General features: G+C 39.9%; 2 long non-coding RNA genes across 2 annotated transcripts; both read left to right on the top strand.

The window, feature by feature from the left end:
• Positions 1-8,123: 8,123 nt before the first annotated feature.
• Positions 8,124-9,023, top strand: LOC123412627. The gene is made up of 2 exons (XR_006613550.1): positions 8,124-8,414; positions 8,657-9,023. It is a non-coding gene; the product is annotated as an uncharacterized LOC123412627 (long non-coding RNA).
• An 11,671-nt stretch (positions 9,024-20,694) lies between these two features.
• LOC123412609 lies at positions 20,695-21,594 on the top strand. Its single transcript, XR_006613543.1, has 2 exons — positions 20,695-20,985; positions 21,228-21,594. It is a non-coding gene; the product is annotated as an uncharacterized LOC123412609 (long non-coding RNA).
• The last annotated feature ends 1,447 nt before the right edge of the window (positions 21,595-23,041 follow it).

Raw genomic sequence — 23,041 nt, 5'->3', positions numbered from 1 at the left:
GTATTGATTGTGATTGTTTGTATTGGTAGGCTTCGCTCCACAGGATACTCGGGAGTATCCAACTGAAGGAGTGTATCCCTCCGCTGATCCACAAGGCAAGCACCCCTTTTAAGCATTCCGATGAAATCCCATGTTCTCGCTCCTGATCTCATTTATTGCACTAGGACACATCGTGATAAATTCTTTTGCCCGGTAGTTGAACCCATTCCTCTGCATGACCTATCATTGTCACAGTAAATAGCTAAACCTTGCAACCTAGCATACCTGGTAGATGCTTGAGCCATGATGTGCTTTACCTTGCTATGCTTGTTATGCTTAGAGTTGTGTCTGGCTTGTTTCATCCGGGTGATGAACTGGAGTGAATGCATGTGTTCTGGTGACAAAGTTGAAGTGTTGAATCTGATTTGTAAAGGTATCAATGAGAGGCTTAGTAGGAGTACATGGCGGGTTGTCTCATTGGATATATCATGGAACTCCATCTAAGCGTGATGGTTATTCCAAAAATTAAGGCAACACTCGTCATCATTGTAGACTTTGTTTTTTGATCGTCTCTCCTTGTCGTCTCGCTCTATATATAAGTCGTAGCAATTGGAAGTAGACACACTGATTAGAGTCCTAGTTAAGTAACCCATTTATTAACATAACTAATTGATGGAGCCTATGCTCACCTTAGCCATGTCAAGACACACTTGTGTACCGAATATGTGCAACTTATCACTAGGATAGCCATAAATATGGACAACAGCTTAGTCATTTGGGTTGAAAGCCGTTATAAGCCATACATGATATTACCTCATTTTTACAACTTCCATATTTTAATTTTTTTTTGATGGAAACCATGACACGAAAAGGACTTTGTGTGCATGTTTTCCATTGTTTGAATAATTTCTTTTTAAGGCTAGTGCAGACGCATTGCTTTATATTAGTATCTATAATGCCTTTATGTCATATAAAACTAGGTTGATACAGCTGACACATGGATCAGTTGCATCAACCACTAATTGGTAGTTCATTGAATTAATTAGAAATCCATGTGATCAGATAGATAATACCAAGCCACATGCCTAGTCGCCGGCACACAAAACACACACACACACATGCATTGACACAACATACTAATCATATAATCATATATAGTTGAAAGTTGCTTGCTATCATCCGTCTCTGTTTGAGCGAGATGGCATTTATAAAGATTAAGCCAATAATCATTACCAATGTAGACTTGGTTCTGTGATTGAACCTCCACGTTGTCTTCATCTATATATAAGTAGCATTTAGATGTCCTTAAACCAATCGGAGTCCTAAGTAAGTAAATCATTTATTTTCGGATGGAGTCTGTGTTCACATTACCCGTGCCAAGATGCACGTGTCTGCTGAATATGGTCAATTTATTATCACATTTTCCATAGATATAGCCATCGTCTTGGTCATTTGCATTCAAAGCAAAGATAAGCTATCCATGAGAGTACCTATTTTTTAGAATACCTTTGTTAAAGTGTCATATTTCAAATTGGGTATATTTTATGGAAACCATGTCTCGTAAAAGGACTATGTGCGCAAGTTTTCCATTTTTTGAATCGTTTCTCATTTGTAGGCTAATCCCGATGCATTGCATCATATCATTATATCTAACGTTTCTATGTCATATAAAACAAGTTTGATACCATTAGCACAATGCAACAGTTGCATCAATCACTAATTGGTCTATCTTTTATGATTGATGAAATATCATAATCCTTGCAGGTGAGTAGATAGATAAGAACAAGGCACACACCTAGTCACCAATAGGCCCACCGGTTTAAATAACACGAAACACACACCCATGCACTGATTTAAGAGGCTAATAATCCTAATCATGATGCTTCATTTAGGTGTGTTGGTTATTACAAAGACCAACACAACATTCATCATCAATGTAAACTTCATTTTGGGATTGTGACTCGAGGTTGTCTCAATATATATGTATGAAGTAGCCATTAGAAGTCTTTACATTGATCGAATTCCAAATTAAGTAACTCGTTTATTTTCATAACCTGATGATTGAGCCTTGTTCACATTAGCCAAGCCAAGTTGCAGGTATGTGTGTGCCGAATACGGAAAAATTATCACCACATTAGCCATGGATATACCATACATGACACCTATTCTTGAGATCACTTTTTTTAAAAGTGCCATACTTCAATTTTGTTATTTTTTTGGGAAACTATGTCACATATAATAATTTTTGGAAAGGTGTATATTTTATGAGTTGTATGCCATTTTTAGATTAATCCTGGTCTATTGCGTCATATCACTTCTGTAATGTTTCCTTGCATATAAAAACAAGTCCGATACAAGTCACTAGTCTTGGATAAACAATCTATAAACATGGATTCTTCGATAAAAAATGTATATGAAAAGTTTGATACAACTCGCTAGTATTGCATCATATCACTTTCTCTAATGTTTATATACATATACACTTTTCATGTCTTGGATAAAAATTGAGTGTTGGCACCCTTCGCTAGCTGAATAAAAATATATTGTTTGTTAAAATGGCATTGTGATATTCATGAACAAATAAAATAGAAAAAGGTTGCTTGACAAAAAAGGGGTAGTAATTGTCGTGTTTAGTACGTGCAAGTTCTAAGTTTGGGGATTGGCATATGAAGACTTGGGATCAAGTTGTACATATGTCATACTTATCATATGATCTCCAACACCAAGGAGAAGATAAACATTGCGAAAGGTCTATCATAGTGAACCAACTAGCTATCTCGCTTCCAATCAATATTGAGCAAAATATATATGAATAAAATGCTGAAATTGTATTAGCACAAGTCCATACATATGTCCATAAAGCTATATTCAACACCAAAAGTTGCTACCTAAAAACAATCTCTGACGGGATAGAGTTACTTGCATTCACCGTTGTCCCTTCCGGACTAGTAATATTGTAGGTCCTCCCCTGATACGGCTAACTTTGGGTGTCTCATTGCACACTATTGGTGTGGTTCTTGCTTTCTCCCTAACATTGAATATGATATGTAAAGTAGTGTTTCTTCCGCTAGATACGTGTGAATGGATTTATCATGTATTCCAAACTAAGTCATCAATTATCTTTAGTGACACATGGAATACTACTTGATTCCCACCCATTCACACCTTATTCCCATCATAACATAACACAACTGCCTATAATTGTAGGCGCAATACCCATTCAAGAAGCATCTCTCAACAGAAAACAAACAAACCTAGCTTGGTAACCAAGACAGGTAGCAACAACAAAAGGAGACAATGGAGGGCAAGAGGATGCTCACTGGCACTACCACTTTGAAGGCGATCATGTGCCTGCTCATATTAAGCATCGCTGTTCACTCGACCACCTGGGATGATGACTGGACATTCGGTGCCGTTCTCCCTCCAAGGCACACTATTTTGGAGCAAGTGCTGGCCGGAGTGGCCAAGAGGTGGAGTGGTGTTGCATATACCACATCGATGACGTCGGGTTTCGACGGTATGGCGTAGTGCATACTCGATGATAGACACATGCATGATAGTCTCGGGGGTGTGGCATCGTGGTGGCATCGATAATAGTTGGGTCCTGCAAGGTAAAGGCATTGATCGCTCTTGAATATGGGACCAGGAAAGATGCCGTAGTTGGATTCTAGTGCAGGCGTATGTGGTGCGTGTTGAGGGTTGCTAGACCAGCCGATGCTCTCGACTCGTTGTTGGTTGGCTTGGTGAGGCCACCAGATTAGATGGTATGTGTTATTGCGAGGTCAGGGCACATAATCAAACATATAGGTGCTGTGACAAACCGTCATGAAGGTGGCTTTGGGTTGACCCATGTAATTCTTTTTTGAGAATTTATCGAATAATATAACAACAATGGTTGGGGGTACCCTTGTAAGCAGAGGTTGGCGGTTTCAACTTCCTTTTCAAAATAAATACTCCCTCCTTTCATGCATAAGGCCTATTGTTTTTCTCACGGTACCCAAGGATGGTCCAGTAGAGAAATTTATTGCCCACTTTACCCGTCAAACACCGTTACGTCTTTGTAATGACACTTTGTATCATCTCATTGTTATATATTATCATTTTTCAAAAAGAAACTAAAATATTTACTTTATGGCACATCTTCAGGTATATATGAAAAAATGCATGTAGAGTATGCTTTCTTGCGGAGAGACTTACAACATGAGTGAAATGTTACGAGTTACCCCGTTGTGCCATGCAGCTACAACACAATATACCATTTGTTTTCTTTGCAGCTTCATCCTGCTGGGCGAGCACAACCGATTACTCACATAATAAAAAAATAATATCTACTTGTGATGTAGATTTGCCACTGATGTTAATGGGTAAAAACAATTGACGTAAAAATCCAGAATGTTGTCAATTAAACATGATAATAAATTTTAAGAAAACGACATTATAGGTATCTAATAATAGGTCAAAGGCAAAACATTTTAATCTTTGAAAAAACTTTGAATCTGAAAATTGTTCACGCGTTGGGAATAATAATAATCCAAACCATCGCCAGACACGGTTGAGTCATTGAGATACGAACAGGTAGCTGTTTTGAGAAGAAGAAAAAAGTAGATTTTATTATAATCTGCAATGTGTGTCCAGCTCAACCATTATAAATTAATTAGAACAAGTACAAATTATCTGGTCTCTAATTGATATTAAAGTAGTTATGTTTGTTATCCTACAGTTTGCTGCCAACGACAAACCTAGCAAATCAAACACACCTGCTCTCCTTAAACTAGAAACAACAGCAATAACGGAGGATCCACTAAAACGAAGACCGAGAATGTAGCTACTCAATGTTTGTCAATCTTTGGTGGTAAATTGCAAGCGTTCTCCAAGGATGAACTCAAGCAGCATTTGTTCTCCAGGAACGAACATAGGCTTCACCATGCCCCTTTTGCTTTCCTTGATCGAACTCACGGTTTTTGTTATCTTAAGTAGTAGGAGTGTTCTATTATGTTAAATTGGTACTACATACATCACGCTGAAAGCAAACTTTGTGATTTATTTTTTTCCATTCTAGAATTGATAGTGAATTGCATGTGCGAGATTAGGAAGAAGTAGCGTGTACAGTGCGATTTAGGATAAGCTGGTAGATATCATAGCATGCTTGGTATTTATTCATATCACTAATTCACTGGTCATGGTGTTCAGTTTTGGAAGCCTGAACCTTCAAATGTGAAGCACATTCTTTTAATGGAGGGGTAGGTTAGTTGAGTGAATGGCGGTTGAAGGTGTGAAGATATAAGGTTTTGGTCGTGACGATCCGACAACGGTCCATCTTGGAGCCATGATGCACAAATGTCAAGACGCTGGTCTGGTCTGCAAAACTCATAGTGTGCTGCATTTCTCCCCTCTCACATTACGCATAATACTTGTATTTCCCATTCTGCTTCAATTGCAAATTTTGCACCTGAGAATATGTGTGCTTCTTCATTTTGAATTTTGATTACAAGAGAGAGGAGATAGCAATTTCTAGTCGGAGGACGTAGCTCAGTACATTGAGTTTGAGATGGGACAACAAATTAGTCTATAAATACGGATCCATGCTTGTGGTAAACTATACTATTATTTAGAAAATCCTTATGAAAAAGTCACATGTTGGCCTACAAAAGAAGTTCAGTTATTGTTGAGAAGAGACAAAATGCTAAGACGATCAATGCACAATATATACACATCATAAGACATTGTTTACGCTAGCCCAAGCATGATGGTGTGTTTATTACACTTAGTAGCTTACTTAGTATACGCTAGCGATCATGATGAGCAATCCAACAACGGTCCATCTTGGAGACGTGTAACACAAATGTCAAAAGGATGGTCTGGTCTGCAAACCTAACAGTGTGCTGCATTTCTCCCCTCTCACATTACGCATGATACTTGTATTTCACATTCTGCTTCTGTTGCAAATTTTGCACTTGAGAATATGGGTGCTTCTTCATTCTGAATTTTGATTACAAGAGAGAGGAGATAGCAATTTCTAGTCGGAGGATGTAGGTGAATACATTGAGTTTGAGACGGGACAACAAATTAGTCTATAAATACTGATCCATGCTTGTGGTAAACTATACTATTATTAAGAAAAGTCGTATGAAGAAGTCACATGTTGGCCTACAAAAGAAGTTTAGTTATTGTCGAGAAGAGACGAGATGCTAAGACGATCAATGCACAATATATACACGTCATAAGAAATTGTTTAGGCTAGCCCAAGCGTGATGGTGTGTTCATTACACTTAGTAGCTAACTTGATATACGCTAGCGATCATGATGAGCAATCCATCCTTTATTGTATTTAGAGATAAACCTACCATTGGTATATTTCAAATTCTATATATCATGTGTGATCCACACCATCATCAGACGCGATCGAGTCATAGATTTGGCACATGTAGCCATTTTGACTTGCCGCAATTTTTTTGGATATTTGTTAATATACATGATGCTGAAAGCATACTTTGTAATTAATTGTTTTGCATGGTGTTGAGTTGATAGTGAACTTCATGTTGGCCTACAAAGAAAGTTCAATTATTGTTGGAAAGAGACGGAATACAAACACAGTATATGTCCGTCATAAGACAGTGATTAGGCTAGACCAAGTACGATGTTGTTTTCAGTGCACATAATCGATAACTTAATATATGCTAGTGATTATGACGAGGTATCGACCTTTTATTGTATTTAGAGACTTACGCGCCATATATTTGAAAGTCTATATATCATGTTAGATCCACATCATGAGAGAAGGAAGATTCATGTGCAAACATAGTCTACTCTTGAGTTAAGTACTAGGTAGATATTTACCACATGCCCATCTCAACCATTGTTCTTCCGGGTGGTTTTTTTCGTTTTTTTAGAATCGTCTTTTCTGTTTTGTTTTGCCTAGCTTGAGTGAGCGTAAACAATATCTTACGACGGATATATATATATATATATATATATATATATATATATATATATATATATATATATATATATATATTGACTATTCTCAACAATAATTGCACTTTCTTTGAAGACGACATTATGTTCCGTTTGAGTCAAGTCAAACCAAGATAGATTAGCAGTTTGTATGGATCTTATGTCTCTTCCCTTGTTTACATTTACAAGATCTGACACCCGCAACACCATCCCTTCTCCCCCCTTGTGTATACCTGTCGAGGACTACACAGCATGAGGGGTTGTTGATATATCTCCGCCGTTTTTCATATTTTGGAACCCAACTCACGGCTCCCATGTTGTCCCACCCAAATGTTCGCATCGGCGTACCTCAAAGTGTTCATGCCTAATATTTGTTCATGATATTTCTATGTTTGATTGTACTTTCCTAGTGGTGTAGCTATTGCATTCGGGCTGTGATCAAGACAAATGAGATGTCTACTTACCATGATTCTCTACGGCTTCCTTTGTCGTGGGAGCGCCATTATCACATGAACATAATTCAATTCGTTGTGTCGACGCCTTGGCAAAGTGCTAGGCTTCCAGGTTGTCCGAATTTCCACGGTCTAAACATTTTCTTGAAAGTGTCATATTTCAAATTTAATATTTCTATCGAAACGATGACAACTGAAGGGACTATGTGTGCAATTTTTACATTTTTGAATTGTTTCCCATGTTTAGGATAATCCCGGTGCATTGCATTATATCACTATATCCTATTTTTCCGTGTCACATAAAACAAGTTTGATACAAGTAGGACAATGCATAAGTTGCATCAACCACCAATTGGTCCAACTTGTATGATCGATGGAATTAATAAATCCTTGCGAGTTCATTGAATCTGTAGTGCATATGAATAGATGGATAAGAACGAGCCGTACTCCTAGTCACAGAAGGCCTGCCGGTTAAAAATATAAAAAACACACATCCATGCACTCACAAATGACACTAATCCTATAATCATATATAGTTTAGACTCGCTAGCTATCATCCAGCTCCATCTGAGCACGGCGAGTACAAAAATAAAGCCAACGTTCATCATGTATTCCAAACTAAGTCATTAATTATCTTCAGTGACACATCGAATAATACTTGATTCCCACCCATTCACACCTTATTCCCATCATAACGTAACACAACTGCCTATAAATTGTAGGTGCAACAACCATTCAAGAAGCATCTCTCAACACACAACAAACAAACCTAGCTTGGTAACCAAGACAGGTAGCAACAACAAAAGGAGACAATGGAGGGCAAGAGGATGCTCACTGGCACTACCACTTTGAAGGCGATCATGTGCCTGCTCATATTGAGCATCGCTGTTCACTCGACCGCCGCAGCACAATGTAGCTGCTGTGTAAGTGCCCGGGCAAAAGCATGTTGTTTTGCTTGTATTGCCGCAGGTGGCTCCGACATAATATGCAAGAACACTTGTTGTTTCCCCTGTATTCTTGCCGATTCGGGTAAATTCACTGAACTAACTTTGTGCAATGTCTTTGATATATCTGCATGCAAGCTATGTATTGTCTTGTGGACTAATACATATGTATAACCTTCCATGATTTTTCATTAAAGTACTTGATTGACTTCATGTCCCATCTCAAAACTTCAATCATATTAATTTCGACAAACATACATCTTATATTCTCTTCCCATGCAAAATTAACTCATGAGCTAATTGGAGTTCAATATTTCAATTTGATAGTTGTTGCTAAGATGGAAGAAATGGGAGCCAATGTCGCGATGGGAGGAGTAGAATAAAATGATATGCGTGCACTGCTACTAGTATGGATGCCATTCACATGCATATGATGCATTGCTTCAAGCTATGGTCAAGTTATGTTAATGTTTACCTACAATAAATTGTTGAATGTTTGGGGACAACTCTGGTTGAACCATGTGTTTGTCTGAATTACATATATGTTATGCATTTGTGCATGTGTGTCAGCTCACAAGCCTATTTATTTGCTCTTGCTGCTTGTAATAAGGCCATAGAGAGTTTCCACAATGATATGTAGCGTGCACGTATGTTATAATACATTTATATATTGTCTGCGCCCTTGCCAATTTTATTGGAAATTGATTACTGTTGTCAGTCTATGCATGCTCCATATTTAAATTTTCTCGGAAGAGTTTTGATAATTTTCAGCACTTTGGACTACATGAAATAATTAAGAACGTCATACCAAGTAGGATTCTGAATCCTAGCAGGAAAGACAATGTCGAGAAGGAAACTTGTTTGATTTTTGGCTGCTATCAGACTTTTTTTCCCTTGGGATTGTGTGGCTTGCTGTTTGGAGGACACTAAAACACTATACAAGAGTCATGGCTGAGAACATAATTGCCTATTGACCAGGACAAAGAGTCCCCTAATGGAGCAGTTGGATCAACTGCTAATTAATTATTTTTTCATGTAAATAGCTACGTAGAGAATATATTACAAATAGATGGACTTAATTAATACCAGAAAAATATTGCAGTGCATGTGATTAGATGGATAAGAATGAGACACACATACTCAACGGCCGGCCAGCTGGCTTAAACAACACCGAATGCACACAACTTCACAATTACATCAAATTAAGTATATACTCATGTTCCTTTTGTGTGACACCACCACCCTCCTCCAGATTACACCATATAGTGTAATGTCCTCCTGATTTCCTCCTACCACTGCCACCCTCGTGTAGACTTCGTCCTCCTCCCGATCCCATCCTCCTCCCAGACATACCCCTCACGTCGCACCCCATGTTGACTCCACGGGCCCTATGCTAGCACCGCCAAAAGGCAGCTATGTCGAAGGCCCCTTATGTCGCTGTCACCGGCATTGACCATGATGGTGGTGGCAGCCTGACAGCAGGCCCTGTTCCAAAGGTACCGGGGAGGATGGTAATGATGGTGGCCCACTGGTGTGACTAGGGCGGCGCGAACAGGGAGATCACGTGCGGCGGCCTAGGTGACGCCCCTGGATGTGCGCTAGTTGTCACGTCCATGGACTATCAGGATCTCTAGCGTGCTTCTTGGAGATGGTTAGCATCGGTGTTCCATAGATCTGATTTCCTCCTAGATCCGTTGTTGAGTCCGGCCTTGGTCCATTCGACGATGCATAGAGGGACCAAAGAGGGATGATGTAGTTTCCTGCTTGCATTCTAGCGGCTGCGCAAGCTCTATGTTGCGGCTCCACATGGATCTAGCCATCCATTGGTTTGGAGTGGCATGACTGCCAGTGAAAACAACACTGATTTCGGCCATGCCGGATGATGGCAAAGTGTTAGGTGTCATTTCTTGGTAAAAGGCTTCGACGTCACCTCGCTTCGGCTGCTCCGGGGGAAACACTAGATATGGATCTACTAGATGGGATGATAACTGGACGTTCGGTGTCGTTCTCCCTCCTAGGCACATTGTTTTGGAGCAAGTGCTGGCTGGAGTGGCCAACAGGTGGAGCGGTGTTGCATATACCACATCGATGATGTCGGGTGTCGATGGTATGGCGTCGTGCATACTCAATGATAGACACATGCATGATGGTATCGGGGGTGTGGCATCGTGGTGGCGTCGATGATAGTTGGGTCCTGCAAGGTAAAGGCATTGATCACTCTTGAAGACGGGACCATGAAAGATGCCGTCGTTGGATTCTAGTGCAGGCGTATGTGGTGCGTGTTGAGGGTCTGCTAGACCGGCCGGTGCTCTCGACTCATTGTTGGGTGGCTTTGTGAGGCCACCAGATTAGATGGTATGTGTTATTGCGAGGTTAGGGCATATAATCAAACATATAGGTGCGGTGACAAACCGTCATGAAGGTGGCTTTGGGTTGATCCATGTAATTCTTTTGTGAGAATCTATCGAATAATATAACAACAATGGTTGGGGGCATCCTTGTATGCAGAGGTTGGCGGTTTCAACTTCCTTTTCAAAATAAATACTCCCTCCTTTCACGCACAAGGCCTATTGTTTTTCTCACGGTACCCAAGGATGGTCCAGTAGAGAAATTTATTGCCCACTTTACACATCAAACACCGTTACGTCTTTGTAATGACACTTTGTATCATCTCATTGTTATATATTATCATTTAAAAAAACTAGAATATTTACTTTATGGCACATCTTCTGGTATATATGAAAAAAATGCATGCGGAGTATGCTTTCTTGGGGCGAGATTTACAACATGAGTGAAATGTTACGAGTTACCCCTTTGTGCCATGCAGCCACAGCCTGATATACCAGTTGTTTTCTTTGCAGCTTCATCCTGCTGGACGAGCACAACCGATTACTCACATATGAAAAAAAAATATCTAGTTGTGATGTAGATGTACCACTGATGTTAATGGGTAAAAACATTTGACGTAAAAATCCAGAATGTTGTCAATTAATCATGATAATAAATTTTATGAATACGAAATTATTCTCCCCTCTCTCCCCCATGGCCGCACCTTTGGCTCGCCGTCGCTAGGTCGCCCTGGCCGTTCCCTCTTGTCCCCGAGGTGCTGAGTAGCTTCGCCTTGACGCCACGCAGCTGCACGCCAGAGGAACCGAAGCCGGGCACCTCCAATCGCCGTCCCGCCATCGTTTTCTTTCTAAGGTTACCGAGGTCACCGCCGTCGAATTCTCCGTCGTCAGGCCGTCTTCGAGCCCGCTCTCGACGCCTTTGCAACCCTTGTGAGCTGCAGAACCCATTTCTCCCCTTTGCCCCTTCATTCGCGAGCCGTAGCTGCCGTTTCCACCGACTACCGAAGAGCTCTACTGCGGGAGCTCATCGTCGGGGAGGTTTCGGTGGTCCTCGAGCCTAACCGAGGCCACCAATGGCTTCGCGTTGCCGCGTAGGTGTCGAGGTGCTTAGCTCCGGTCCTTTCGCGCTTTGTATCGTCGATCTCGACGAGGGCCGAGCTCCGGTGGCCGCCTAGGTCATCGCCGACGATGTCTCCGGCCACCCCATCCCCTATGGCTTACTCAAATGGATGTGCGGGCTAGAGGCCGTTCTGTAGGTGGTCTCCACCGGCCAAATGGTCGCTGGAGGTGGGTTTCTGACCCCCTCCGCCATTCCTGGTGCCATCGGTGGCTCAACGCCGGTGAGCTGACCCGGTTTGACCAGGTGGTTTGATCCTTGTATCTCTGGCATGTGGGACCAGCCTTTGGTTAGTTAGGATTTAAATTAAACGGAATAAATTAATTTATCTAACCCTAAACACCCACTAACCAGTGGGCCCAACACCAATAATTAGGACTATAGTTTAAATATAACTCAGTTAGTGCGTGTGTCACGTGTGTCACTGACGTGTGGAGTTTGTCCTGGTGATGTCATGTTGATGCAGTAATTCTAATTTTGGTTTAAATAAAATCTCAGAAATAGTTATAAACTTCGAAAAATCATAGAAATTAATCTGTAACTCAGATTAAAATAATTTATATATGAAAAATTATCAGAAAAATTCAAGAAATTCATTGGTGTTATTTTCATGCATGATAGAACAAGCTATACCTAAGAATCAGGTCAAATCATTTAAAGGTAATTTAAAAATACCTTTTTTGAAGTAGCATTTGAATCTTTGATTCAAACCAGCTTCAACCAATTCAATATTAGATGCATTAGCTCATCCATCATATCCATGTCATGCCATGATCATGGATCATATTGTTGCATTTGACGTGTATTGATTGTGATTGTTTGTATTGGTAGGCTTCGCTCCACAGGATACTCGGGAGTATCCAACTGAAGGAGTGTATCCCTCCGCTGATCCACAAGGCAAGCACCCCTTTTAAGCATTCCGATGAAATCCCATGTTCTCGCTCCTGATCTCATTTATTGCACTAGGACACATCGTGATAAATTCTTTTGCCCGGTAGTTGAACCCATTCCTCTGCGTGACCTGTCATTGTCACAGTAAATAGCTAAACCTTGCAACCTAGCATACCTGGTAGATGCTTGAGCCATGATGTGCTTTACCTTGCTATGCTTGCTATGCTTAGAGTTGTGTCTGGCTTGTTTCATCCGGGTGATGAACTGGAGTGAATGCATGTGTTCTGGTGACAAAGTTGAAGTGTTGAATCTGATTTGTAAAGGTATCAATGAGAGGCTTAGTAGGAGTACATGGCGGGTTGTCTCATTGGATATATCATGGAACTCCATCTAAGCGTGATGGTTATTCCAAAAATTAAGGCAACACTCGTCATCATTGTAGACTTTGTTTTTTGATCGTCTCTCCTTGTCGTCTCGCTCTATATATAAGTCGTAGCAATTGGAAGTAGACACACTGATTAGAGTCCTAGTTAAGTAACCCATTTATTAACATAACTAATTGATGGAGCCTATGCTCACCTTAGCCATGTCAAGACACACTTGTGTACCGAATATGTGCAACTTATCACTAGGATAGCCATAAATATGGACAACAGCTTAGTCATTTGGGTTGAAAGCCGTTATAAGCCATACATGATATTACATCATTTTTACAACTTCCATATTTTAATTTTTTTTTGATGGAAACCATGACACGAAAAGGACTTTGTGTGCATGTTTTCCATTGTTTGAATAATTTCTTTTTAAGGCTAGTGCAGACGCATTGCTTTATATTAGTATCTATAATGCCTTTATGTCATATAAAACTAGGTTGATACAGCTGACACATGGATCAGTTGCATCAACCACTAATTGGTAGTTCATTGAATTAATTAGAAGTCCATGTGATTAGATAGATAATACCAAGCCACATGCCTAGTCGCCGGCACACAAAACACACACACACATGCATTGACACAACATACTAATCATATAATCATATATAGTTGAAAGTTGCTTGCTATCATCCGTCTCTGTTTGAGCGAGATGGCATTTATAAAGATTAAGCCAATAATCATTACCAATGTAGACTTCGTTCTGTGATTGAACCTCCACGTTGTCTTCATCTATATATAAGTAGCATTTAGATGTCCTTAAACCAATCGGAGTCCTAAGTAAGTAAATCATTTATTTTCGGATGGAGTCTGTGTTCACATTACCCGTGCCAAGATGCACGTGTCTGCTGAATATGGTCAATTTATTATCACATTTTCCATAGATATAGCCATCGTCTTGGTCATTTGCATTCAAAGCAAAGATAAGCTATCCATGAGAGTACCTATTTTTTAGAATACCTTTGTTAAAGTGTCATATTTCAAATTGGGTATATTTTATGGAAACCATGTCTCGTAAAAGGACTATGTGCGCAAGTTTTCCATTTTTTGAATCGTTTCTCATTTGTAGGCTAATCCCGATGCATTGCATCATATCATTATATCTAACGTTTCTATGTCATATAAAACAAGTTTGATACCATTAGCACAATGCAACAGTTGCATCAATCACTAATTGGTCTATCTTTTATGATCGATGAAATATCATAATCCTTGCAGGTGAGTAGATAGATAAGAACAAGGCACACACCTAGTCACCAATAGGCCCACCGGTTTAAATAACACGAAACACACACCCATGCACTGATTTAAGAGGCTAATAATCCTAATCATGATGCTTCATTTAGGTGTCTTGGTTATGACAAAGACCAACACAACATTCATCATCAATGTAAACTTCATTTTGGGATTGTGACTCGAGGTTGTCTCAATATATATGTATGAAGTAGCCATTAGAAGTCTTTACATTGATCGAATTCCAAATTAAGTAACTCGTTTATTTTCATAACCTGATGATTGAGCCTTGTTCACATTAGCCAAGCCAAGTTGCAGGTATGTGTGTGCCGAATACGGAAAAATTATCACCACATTAGCCATGGATATACCATACATGACACCTATTCTTGAGATCACTTTTTTTAAAAGTGCCATACTTCAATTTTGTTATTTTTTTGGGAAACTATGTCACATATAATAATTTTTGGAAAGGTGTATATTTTATGAGTTGTATGCCATTTTTAGATTAATCCTGGTCTATTGCGTCATATCACTTCTGTAATGTTTCCTTGCATATAAAAACAAGTCCGATACAAGTCACTAGTCTTGGATAAACAATCTATAAACATGGATTCTTCGATAAAAAATGTATATGAAAAGTTTGATACAACTCGCTAGTATTGCATCATATCACTTTCTCTAATGTTTATATACATATACACTTTTCATGTCTTGGATAAAAATTGAGTGTTGGCACCCTTCGCTAGCTGAATAAAAATATATTGTTTGTTAAAATGGCATTGTGATATTCATGAACAAATAAAATAGAAAAAGGTTGCTTGACAAAAAAGGGGTAGTAATTGTCGTGTTTAGTACGTGCAAGTTCTAAGTTTGGGGATTGGCATATGAAGACTTGGGATCAAGTTGTACATATGTCATACTTATCATATGATCTCCAACACCAAGGAGAAGATAAACATTGCGAAAGGTCTATCATAGTGAACCAACTAGCTATCTCGCTTCCAATCAATATTGAGCAAAATATATATGAATAAAATGCTGAAATTGTATTAGCACAACTCCATACATATGTCCATAAAGCTATATTCAACACCAAAAGTTGCTACCTAAAAACAATCTCTGACGGGATAGAGTTACTTGCATTCACCGTTGTCCCTTCCGGACTAGTAATATTGTAGGTCCTCCCCTGATACGGCTAACTTTGGGTGTCTCATTGCACACTATTGGTGTGGTTCTTGCTTTCTCCCTAACATTGAATATGATATGTAAAGTAGTGTTTCTTCCGCTAGATACGTGTGAATGGATTTATCATGTATTCCAAACTAAGTCATCAATTATCTTTAGTGACACATGGAATACTACTTGATTCCCACCCATTCACACCTTATTCCCATCATAACATAACACAACTGCCTATAATTGTAGGCGCAATACCCATTCAAGAAGCATCTCTCAACAGAAAACAAACAAACCTAGCTTGGTAACCAAGACAGGTAGCAACAACAAAAGGAGACAATGGAGGGCAAGAGGATGCTCACAGGCACTACCACTTTGAAGGCGATCATGTGCCTGCTCATATTAAGCATCGCTGTTCACTCGACCACCTGGGATGATGACTGGACATTCGGTGCCGTTCTCCCTCCAAGGCACACTATTTTGGAGCAAGTGCTGGCCGGAGTGGCCAAGAGGTGGAGTGGTGTTGCATATACCACATCGATGACGTCGGGTTTCGACGGTATGGCGTAGTGCATACTCGATGATAGACACATGCATGATAGTCTCGGGGGTGTGGCATCGTGGTGGCATCGATAATAGTTGGGTCCTGCAAGGTAAAGGCATTGATCGCTCTTGAATATGGGACCAGGAAAGATGCCGTAGTTGGATTCTAGTGCAGGCGTATGTGGTGCGTGTTGAGGGTTGCTAGACCAGCCGATGCTCTCGACTCGTTGTTGGTTGGCTTGGTGAGGCCACCAGATTAGATGGTATGTGTTATTGCGAGGTCAGGGCACATAATCAAACATATAGGTGCTGTGACAAACCGTCATGAAGGTGGCTTTGGGTTGACCCATGTAATTCTTTTTTGAGAATTTATCGAATAATATAACAACAATGGTTGGGGGTACCCTTGTAAGCAGAGGTTGGCGGTTTCAACTTCCTTTTCAAAATAAATACTCCCTCCTTTCATGCATAAGGCCTATTGTTTTTCTCACGGTACCCAAGGATGGTCCAGTAGAGAAATTTATTGCCCACTTTACCCGTCAAACACCGTTACGTCTTTGTAATGACACTTTGTATCATCTCATTGTTATATATTATCATTTTTCAAAAAGAAACTAAAATATTTACTTTATGGCACATCTTCAGGTATATATGAAAAAATGCATGTAGAGTATGCTTTCTTGCGGAGAGACTTACAACATGAGTGAAATGTTACGAGTTACCCCGTTGTGCCATGCAGCTACAACACAATATACCATTTGTTTTCTTTGCAGCTTCATCCTGCTGGGCGAGCACAACCGATTACTCACATAATAAAAAAATAATATCTACTTGTGATGTAGATTTGCCACTGATGTTAATGGGTAAAATCAATTGACGTAAAAATCCAGAATGTTGTCAATTAAACATGAGAAGAAATTTTAAGAAAACGACATTATAGGTATCTAATAATAGGTCAAAGGCAAAACATTTTAATCTTTGAAAAAACTTTGAATCTGAAAATTGTTCACGCGTTGGGAATAATAATAATCCAAACCATCGCCAGACACGGTTGAGTCATTGAGATACGAAAGGTAGCTGTTTTGAGAAGAAGAAAAAAGTAGATTTTATTATAATCTGCAATGTGTGTCCAGCTCAACCATTATAAATTAATTAGAACAAGTACAAATTATCTGGTCTCTAATTGATATTAAAGTAGTTATGTTTGTTATCCTACAGTTTGCTGCCAACGACAAACCTAGCAAATCAAACACACCTGCTCTCCTTAAACTAGAAACAACAGCAATAACGGAGGATCCACTAAAACGAAGACCGTCTTTGGTGGTAAATTGCAAGCGTTCTCCAAGGATGAACTCAAGCAGCATTTGTTCTCCAGGAACGAACATAGGCTTCACCATGCCCCTTTTGCTTTCCTTGATCAAACTCACGGTTTTTGTTATCTTAAGTAGTAGGAGTGTTCTATTATGTTAAATTGGTACTACATACATCACGCTGAAAGCAAACTTTGTGATTAATTTTTTTCCATTCTAGAATTGATAGTGAATTGCATGTGCGAGATTAGGAAGAAGTAGCGTGTACAGTGCGATTTAGGATAAGCTGGTAGATATCATAGCATGCTTGGTATTTATTCATATCACTAATTCGCTGGTCATGGTGTTCAGTTTTGGAAGCCTGAACCTTCAAATGTGAAGCACATTCTTTTAATGGAGGGGTAGGTTAGTTGAGTGAATGGCGGTTGAAGGTGTGAAGATATAAGGTTTTGGTCGTGACGATCCGACAACGGTCCATCTTGGAGCCATGATGCACAAATGTCAAGACGCTGGTCTGGTCTGCAAAACTCATAGTGTGCTGCATTTCTCCCCTCTCACATTACGCATAATACTTGTATTTCCCATTCTGCTTCGATTGCAAATTTTGCACCTGAGAATATGTGTGCTTCTTCATTTTGAATTTTGATTACAAGAGAGAGGAGATAGCAATTTCTAGTCGGAGGACGTAGCTCAGTACATTGAGTTTGAGATGGGACAACAAATTAGTCTATAAATACGGATCCATGCTTGTGGTAAACTATACTATTATTTAGAAAATCCTTATGAAAAAGTCACATGTTGGCCTACAAAAGAAGTTCAGTTATTGTTGAGAAGAGACAAAATGCTAAGACGATCAATGCACAATATATACACATCATAAGACATTGTTTACGCTAGCCCAAGCATGATGGTGTGTTTATTACACTTAGTAGCTTACTTAGTATACGCTAGCGATCATGATGAGCAATCCAACAACGGTCCATCTTGGAGACGTGTAACACAAATGTCAAAAGGATGGTCTGGTCTGCAAACCTAACAGTGTGCTGCATTTCTCCCCTCTCACATTACGCATGATACTTGTATTTCACATTCTGCTTCTGTTGCAAATTTTGCACTTGAGAATATGGGTGCTTCTTCATTCTGAATTTTGATTACAAGAGAGAGGAGATAGCAATTTCTAGTCGGAGGATGTAGGTGAATACATTGAGTTTGAGACGGGACAACAAATTAGTCTATAAATACTGATCCATGCTTGTGGTAAACTATACTATTATTAAGAAAAGTCGTATGAAGAAGTCACATGTTGGCCTACAAAATAAGTTTAGTTATTGTCGAGAAGAGACGAGATGCTAAGACGATCAATGCACAATATATACACGTCATAAGAAATTGTTTAGGCTAGCCCAAGCGTGATGGTGTGTTCATTACACTTAGTAGCTAACTTGATATAAGCTAGCGATCATGATGAGCAATCCATCCTTTATTGTATTTAGAGATAAACCTACCATTGGTATATTTCAAATTCTATATATCATGTGTGATCCACACCATCATCAGACGCGATCGAGTCATAGATTTGGCACATGTAGCCATTTTGACTTGCCGCAATTTTTTTGGATATTTGTTAATATACATGATGCTGAAAGAATACTTTGTAATTAATTGTTTTGCATGGTGTTGAGTTGATAGTGAACTTCATGTTGGCCTACAAAGAAAGTTCAATTATTGTTGGAAAGAGACGGAATACAAACACAGTATATGTCCGTCATAAGACAGTGATTAGGCTAGACCAAGTACGATGTTGTTTTCAGTGCACATAATCGATAACTTAATATATGCTAGTGATTATGACGAGGTATCGACCTTTTATTGTATTTAGAGACTTACGCGCCATATATTTGAAAGTCTATATATCATGTTAGATCCACATCATGAGAGAAGGAAGATTCATGTGCAAACATAGTCTACTCTTGAGTTAAGTACTAGGTAGATATTTACCACATGCCCATCTCAACCATTGTTCTTCCGGGTGGTTTTTTTCGTTTTTTTCAGAATCGTCTTTTCTGTTTTGTTTGTTAGCTTGAGTGAGCGTAAACAATATCTTACGACGGATATATATATATATATATATATATATATATATATATATATATATATATATATATATATATATATATATATTGACTATTCTCAACAATAATTGCACTTTCTTTGAAGACGACATTATGTTCCGTTTGAGTCAAGTCAAACCAAGATAGATTAGCAGTTTGTATGGATCTTATGTCTCTTCCCTTGTTTACATTTACAAGATCTGACACCCGCAACACCATCCCTTCTCCCCCCTTGTGTATACCTGTCGAGGACTACACAGCATGAGGGGTTGTTGATATATCTCCGCCGTTTTTCATATTTTGGAACCCAACTCACGGCTCCCATGTTGTCCCACCCAAATGTTCGCATCGGCGTACCTCAAAGTGTTCATGCCTAATATTTGTTCATGATATTTCTATGTTTGATTGTACTTTCCTAGTGGTGTAGCTATTGCATTCGGGCTGTGATCAAGACAAATGAGATGTCTACTTACCATGATTCTCTACGGCTTCCTTTGTCGTGGGAGCGCCATTATCACATGAACATAATTCAATTCGTTGTGTCGACGCCTTGGCAAAGTGCTAGGCTTCCAGGTTGTCCGAATTTCCACGGTCTAAACATTTTCTTGAAAGTGTCATATTTCAAATTTAATATTTCTATCGAAACGATGACAACTGAAGGGACTATGTGTGCAATTTTTACGTTTTTGAATTGTTTCCCATGTTTAGGATAATCCCGGTGCATTGCATTATATCACTATATCCTATTTTTCCGTGTCACATAAAACAAGTTTGATACAAGTAGGACAATGCATAAGTTGCATCAACCACCAATTGGTCCAACTTGTATGATCGATGGAATTAATAAATCCTTGCGAGTTCATTGAATCTGTAGTGCATATGAATAGATGGATAAGAACGAGCCGTACTCCTAGTCACAGAAGGCCTGCCGGTTAAAAATATAAAAAACACACATCCATGCACTCACAAATGACACTAATCCTATAATCATATATAGTTTAGACTCGCTAGCTATCATCCAGCTCCATCTGAGCACGGCGAGTACAAAAATAAAGCCAACGTTCATCATGTATTCCAAACTAAGTCATTAATTATCTTCAGTGACACATCGAATAATACTTGATTCCCACCCATTCACACCTTATTCCCATCATAACGTAACACAACTGCCTATAAATTGTAGGTGCAACAACCATTCAAGAAGCATCTCTCAACACACAACAAACAAACCTAGCTTGGTAACCAAGACAGGTAGCAACAACAAAAGGAGACAATGGAGGGCAAGAGGATGCTCACTGGCACTACCACTTTGAAGGCGATCATGTGCCTGCTCATATTGAGCATCGCTGTTCACTCGACCGCCGCAGCACAATGTAGCTGCTGTGTAAGTGCCCGGGCAAAAGCATGTTGTTTTGCTTGTATTGCCGCAGGTGGCTCCGACATAATATGCAAGAACACTTGTTGTTTCCCCTGTATTCTTGCCGATTCGGGTAAATTCACTGAACTAACTTTGTGCAATGTCTTTGATATATCTGCATGCAAGCTATGTATTGTCTTGTGGACTAATACATATGTATAACCTTCCATGATTTTTCATTAAAGTACTTGATTGACTTCATGTCCCATCTCAAAACTTCAATCATATTAATTTCGACAAACATACATCTTATATTCTCTTCCCATGCAAAATTAACTCATGAGCTAATTGGAGTTCAATATTTCAATTTGATAGTTGTTGCTAAGATGGAAGAAATGGGAGCCAATGTCGCGATGGGAGGAGTAGAATAAAATGATATGCGTGCACTGCTACTAGTATGGATGCCATTCACATGCATATGATGCATTGCTTCAAGCTATGGTCAAGTTATGTTAATGTTTACCTACAATAAATTGTTGAATGTTTGGGGACAACTCTGGTTGAACCATGTGTTTGTCTGAATTACATATATGTTATGCATTTGTGCATGTGTGTCAGCTCACAAGCCTATTTATTTGCTCTTGCTGCTTGTAATAAGGCCATAGAGAGTTTCCACAATGATATGTAGCGTGCACGTATGTTATAATACATTTATATATTGTCTGCGCCCTTGCCAATTTTATTGGAAATTGATTACTGTTGTCAGTCTATGCATGCTCCATATTTAAATTTTCTCGGAAGAGTTTTGATAATTTTCAGCATTTTGGACTACATGAAATAATTAAGAACGTCATACCAAGTAGGATTCTGAATCCTAGCAGGAAAGACAATGTCGAGAAGGAAACTTGTTTGATTTTTGGCTGCTATCAGACTTTTTTTCCCTTGGGATTGTGTGGCTTGCTGTTTGGAGGACACTAAAACACTATACAAGAGTCATGGCTGAGAACATAATTGCCTATTGACCAGGACAAAGAGTCCCCTAATGGAGCAGTTGGATCAACTGCTAATTAATTATTTTTTCATGTAAATAGCTACGTAGAGAATATATTACAAATAGATGGACTTAATTAATACCAGAAAAATATTGCAGTGCATGTGATTAGATGGATAAGAATGAGACACACATACTCAACGGCCGGCCAGCTGGCTTAAACAACACCGAATGCACACAACTTCACAATTACATCAAATTAAGTATATACTCATGTTCCTTTTGTGTGACACCACCACCCTCCTCCAGATTACACCATATAGTGTAATGTCCTCCTGATTTCCTCCTACCACTGCCACCCTCGTGTAGACTTCGTCCTCCTCCCGATCCCATCCTCCTCCCAGACATACCCCTCACGTCGCACCCCATGTTGACTCCACGGGCCCTATGCTAGCACCGCCAAAAGGCAGCTATGTCGAAGGCCCCTTATGTCGCTGTCACCGGCATTGACCATGATGGTGGTGGCAGCCTGACAGCAGGCCCTGTTCCAAAGGTACCGGGGAGGATGGTAATGATGGTGGCCCACTGGTGTGACTAGGGCGGCGCGAACAGGGAGATCACGTGCGGCGGCCTAGGTGACGCCCCTGGATGTGCGCTAGTTGTCACGTCCATGGACTATCAGGATCTCTAGCGTGCTTCTTGGAGATGGTTAGCATCGGTGTTCCATAGATCTGATTTCCTCCTAGATCCGTTGTTGAGTCCGGCCTTGGTCCATTCGACGATGCATAGAGGGACCAAAGAGGGATGATGTAGTTTCCTGCTTGCATTCTAGCGGCTGCGCAAGCTCTATGTTGCGGCTCCACATGGATCTAGCCATCCATTGGTTTGGAGTGGCATGACTGCCAGTGAAAACAACACTGATTTCGGCCATGCCGGATGATGGCAAAGTGTTAGGTGTCATTTCTTGGTAAAAGGCTTCGACGTCACCTCGCTTCGGCTGCTCCGGGGGAAACACTAGATATGGATCTACTAGATGGGATGATAACTGGACGTTCGGTGTCGTTCTCCCTCCTAGGCACATTGTTTTGGAGCAAGTGCTGGCTGGAGTGGCCAACAGGTGGAGCGGTGTTGCATATACCACATCGATGATGTCGGGTGTCGATGGTATGGCGTCGTGCATACTCAATGATAGACACAT

The sequence above is a fragment of the Hordeum vulgare genome, chromosome 7H, assembly GCF_904849725.1.
Source record: "Hordeum vulgare subsp. vulgare chromosome 7H, MorexV3_pseudomolecules_assembly, whole genome shotgun sequence".
In the NCBI taxonomy this organism is placed as follows: domain Eukaryota; kingdom Viridiplantae; phylum Streptophyta; class Magnoliopsida; order Poales; family Poaceae; genus Hordeum; species Hordeum vulgare.
The sequence above is the reverse complement of the archived record's forward strand: the minus strand, read 5'-3'. Positions and strand labels throughout refer to the sequence as shown.